This window comes from Vanessa tameamea, chromosome 31 (assembly GCF_037043105.1).
Source record: "Vanessa tameamea isolate UH-Manoa-2023 chromosome 31, ilVanTame1 primary haplotype, whole genome shotgun sequence".
NCBI classification, from domain to species: Eukaryota; Metazoa; Arthropoda; class Insecta; order Lepidoptera; family Nymphalidae; genus Vanessa; species Vanessa tameamea.
The window spans coordinates 102,501-107,064 of NC_087339.1; the positions used below are offsets into that span (position 1 = coordinate 102,501).

Genomic DNA, 4,564 nt, shown 5'->3' on the forward strand with positions numbered 1-4,564 from the left:
ACTATGACGCGCAGTTAACTGCGTTCTTCATCGACCCGCGAGCCAAGTGATCCACCGTCCAGGGTAATGGTTTTGTTAATTTTTTTGTTGTATAATTTCTACGATCACTCGAACGATTCTATACGCCAGAGTGATATTAGTTAGTTTTTTATTTTTATTTTTTTTTTTTTTTTTGTTTTTTTCTCTTCTTTTTAGTATATAGAGAAAAATTCAAAAATTAAAAAAAAATAAATAAAATAAAATAAAAAAAAAAAAAAAAAGTACAAAACAAAAAAAAAAAAATATACATTTTATTTGAAGATGACGTATGTGCGTTGACACATCGTACTTTCCTCGAAATCGACATCGAAAAATATCAGTATAGGACGCGTTACACGACTCTCCGACTCGAGAACGAGAGAATCGCGTCCTCGCATCGAAACGACACATTCCGAACGTCGATTTTTGTGTTTTAGAATTTTATTATCGTTCATCATCGCACTCATTCGAGATAGATAATTTACGTTAATGATCCTTCCGCAGGTTCCCCTACGGAAACCTTGTTACGACTTTTACTTCCTCTAAATGATCAAGTTTGGTCAACTTCCCAGCAACGCCGACGGCCGTGAAGCCACCGCGTGTCGGTCCGAAGACCTCACTAAATCATTCAATCGGTAGTAGCGACGGGCGGTGTGTACAAAGGGCAGGGACGTAATCAACGCGAGCTTATGACTCGCGCTTACTAGGAATTCCTCGTTTATGGGGGATAATTGCAAACCCCAATCCCCAGCACGAAGGAGTTTCAACGGGTTGCCCGGGCCTCTAGGCCAGGGAGAACATGCTGATTCCTTCAGTGTAGCGCGCGTGCGGCCCAGGACATCTAAGGGCATCACAGACCTGTTATTGCTCAATCTCGTGCGGCTCGAAGCCGCCGGTCCCTCTAAGAAGAATTTTAATACGCCGCCAGTGAGTTGCTCGACCGAAATCGAGCACACCTAAATGACGACGCCTATTTAGCAGGCTAGAGTCTCGTTCGTTACCGGAATTAACCAGACAAATCGCTCCACCAACTAAGAACGGCCATGCACCACCACCCACCGAATCAAGAAAGAGCTATTAATCTGTCAATCCTTCCGGTGTCCGGGCCTGGTGAGATTTCCCGTGTTGAGTCAAATTAAGCCGCAGGCTCCACTCCTGGTGGTGCCCTTCCGTCAATTCCTTTAAGTTTCAGCTTTGCAACCATACTCCCCCCGGAGTCCAAAATCTTTGGTTTCCCGGAAGCTGCCCGCCGAGCCATTGTAGTAACGTCGGCGGATCGCTAGATGACATATTTACGGTTAGAACTAGGGCGGTATCTAATCGCCTTCGAACCTCTAACTTTCGTTCTTGATTGATGAAAACACCTTTGGCAAATGCTTTCGCTGATGTTCGTCTTGCGACGATCCAAGAATTTCACCTCTAACGTCGCAATACGAATGCCCCCAGTTATCCCTATTAATCATTACCTCGGAGTTCTGAAAACCAACAAAATAGAACCGAGATCATATTCTATTATTCCATGCACGAAATATTCAAGCGGCATTTTGAGCCCGCTTTGAGCACTCTAATTTGTTCAAAGTAAAATTGTCGGCCCATCTCGACACTCACTGAAGAGCACCGCGATAGGATTTTGATATTGAACCGGCGTTTTACCGCCGGCTCACCGACGATATGCTCCGCAGACGTGTCAGTATCACCGCGGATGCGGTGCACCGACAGCGCGGCGCACAAATGCAACTACGAGCTTTTTAACCGCAACAATTTTAGTATACGCTATTGGAGCTGGAATTACCGCGGCTGCTGGCACCAGACTTGCCCTCCAATTGTTCCTCGTTAAAATATTTAAAGTGTACTCATTCCGATTACGAGGCCTCGAAAGAGTCCCGTATCGTTATTTTTCGTCACTACCTCCCCGTGCCGGGAGTGGGTAATTTGCGCGCCTGCTGCCTTCCTTGGATGTGGTAGCCGTTTCTCAGGCTCCCTCTCCGGAATCGAACCCTGATTCCCCGTTACCCGTGACAACCATGGTAGTCGCAGAAACTACCATCGAAAGTTGATAAGGCAGACATTTGAAAGATGCGTCGCCGGTACTGGACCATGCGATCGGCAAAAGTTATCCAGATTCATCAAAATTAACGACTTCGGACGAGACGCCCTCCGTCGATTGGTTTTGATCTAATAAAAGCACTCATCCCATCACTGGTCAGAGTTCTGATTGCATGTATTAGCTCTAGAATTACCACAGTTATCCAAGTAACTGAGTAAGATCTAAGGAACCAAAACTGATATATTGAGCCATTCGCGGTATCGCCTTAATACGGCTTGCACTGAGACATGCATGGCTTAATCTTTGAGACAAGCATATAACTACTGGCAGGATCAACCAGGGAGCTAACATAGACTTGTTGAAGTCGTCAAACTCTCTTCTCGTTTCATATTCACATATAAAATACACACACACACGCGAGGCACGCACGCACGCACGCATGCATGCATGCATGCACGCATGTATGTATGTATGTACCATATACGCACAGTATGAAACGAGCGTCTTACCGTATCGTCAATCGCGTTAGACGCGATAGATTTTAACGGTTGACTCTTTTATAATTCAAACGAGACACTCGCTCGCGCGCGCTCGCGCGCTCCCCCGCGCTTTATATATTTATCGAGACGATATTTATATATCGCGACGGCGGCGGCGGCGGCGGCGGCGACGGCGGCGTCGTCACATAATGACACATCACGGTCACGAATTCGAACGTTCTAAACGAGATCGAGTTTATTTTAAAATAACACTTCGCACACGACGTGTACGTATGTATTGTTCAACGATTATTATCGTAAAACATTGGGATCGACGCCCGGTGTTTGAGTGATCGTACCGATACTCGGGTTATGTATTTTTTGTACATGATAAATGAAAAATAAAAAGAATTTTAGAAACGACCGTTTTCATGATATAATATCAAAATTATACACATTATACGAATACACTGAATCTTTTAAAAACTCTGGTCTCTAACACGTTTCCTTCTCATATGTGTCGTGTCACGACGTCGCACAGATCTACTACAATGAATCGACACTATTCCATGAGGATAGATTGTAGAGAAGAGCGCGACGACGACGACGATAAGAGGAAGCGCATGTGAGGCAGAGAGATTTACGTGCGTCCGTCGGTCGGCACAGTTTTACAGAACGAAAAAAAAAAAAAGAATCTTTTCATCATTTCCACGTGTCAGTGAATATTGTATGTTGTCCCCCCAGCGGTCGCGACGATTCGTACGTACATAGGTAATACTACGTGTAAAGTATAATATAACGCGATACGACGAATCGAGACGCCAGAGAGACGCAACAACGACGACGACGAAAGGAAACGATAATAAATTTTTATTTTTCGTTATACAAGAGTACTACTGTGATCGGTCACTTCGCGTCTCGCATCAAATTTCAATGTTCGACGTTCGAACCGTCACTACTCCATATATATGCCCGGCGACGAGTATGACATTCGGCTCGTCCGAACGGAATGTAATTTTTTTATTTTTTTTTTTTACGTTTCTCATATTTGATCCGATATCATAAGAGAACAAACCCCAGACACGCACCCCTAACCGCCCACCCCCCCCCCAAACCCCCAACCCCCCCGCAACCCCCTCTGTATACCCCGAAACAAACATCCAAACCCGTATTATATATATATATCTCTATTATATATTTTGTTCAATATTTTTATATATAGGATATGATTATATGATATTATGCAACGTCAATGCAACATCAACAACAACAACAACAACAACAACAACAACAACAACAACAAAAGAAAGAAAAAAAAAAAACAACAATATAGAAAGTTTTATCTTGATTTATTTTCATTTCACCCGTATTCGTTTATCGAAAAATAATAATAATAATAATGATGATGATGATGATGATGAATAAATATAATAATAAAGAACATGACGCGAATTACGAATGCGTAAATAATGTCAATATTACGATATAAAATTAAATATTTATGTTATATAATCGTTTATTGTCCGTCGTAGAACCTTAAAAATATCATAAAGTAATAAAGAAATAGAAATCTATCTTAAAATATCCTGACATAAATGTATCGAGTCTCTATAAAAAAAATAAAAAAAAAAAATTCTACCAACGATTTCTCGAACGGAGTGCTCGATGAAAACGTCGAAAGTTCGTGTATCGAAAGGATAGCCGAGATAGATAGGGCTCGTATGGTTAATGTTAATTTTCGTTACAATCGCATATGAATCGCATCGAAAATGATAATTATATATTATTGATATTCAAACGTATAAGAAGACGTACGTAATAATATTAATAATGAACATGACGCGAATTACGAACACGCGAGAGACACACGAGCACAGACACGACATCATGATCGATACACGAACTAATCGCGACGAACGGGACTCTAACGAATTCAGAGTGTTCGACGAAAACGTGGAACGTTCGTGTATTGAAGAAGTGAAGTCTAACGAGAAAATCATCTCATCCGCGTTCTCCTACT

The 4,564-nt window shown here is 42.2% G+C and overlaps 2 non-coding genes across 2 annotated transcripts in view; both read right to left on the reverse strand.

Annotated features, from left to right (window-relative positions):
- LOC135194542 (5.8S ribosomal RNA) overlaps nt 1-66 on the reverse strand; it is a 157-nt gene extending 91 nt beyond the window's left edge. Inside the window, exon 1 of the ribosomal RNA XR_010309816.1 lies at nt 1-66. This exon is cut by the window's left edge and continues 91 nt beyond it. This is a non-coding gene — a ribosomal RNA (5.8S ribosomal RNA).
- A 439-nt stretch (nt 67-505) lies between these two features.
- Nucleotides 506-2,408, reverse strand: LOC135194556 (small subunit ribosomal RNA). Its single transcript, XR_010309830.1, has one exon. It is a non-coding gene; the product is annotated as a small subunit ribosomal RNA (ribosomal RNA).
- Between the last annotated feature and the right edge of the window lie 2,156 nt (nt 2,409-4,564).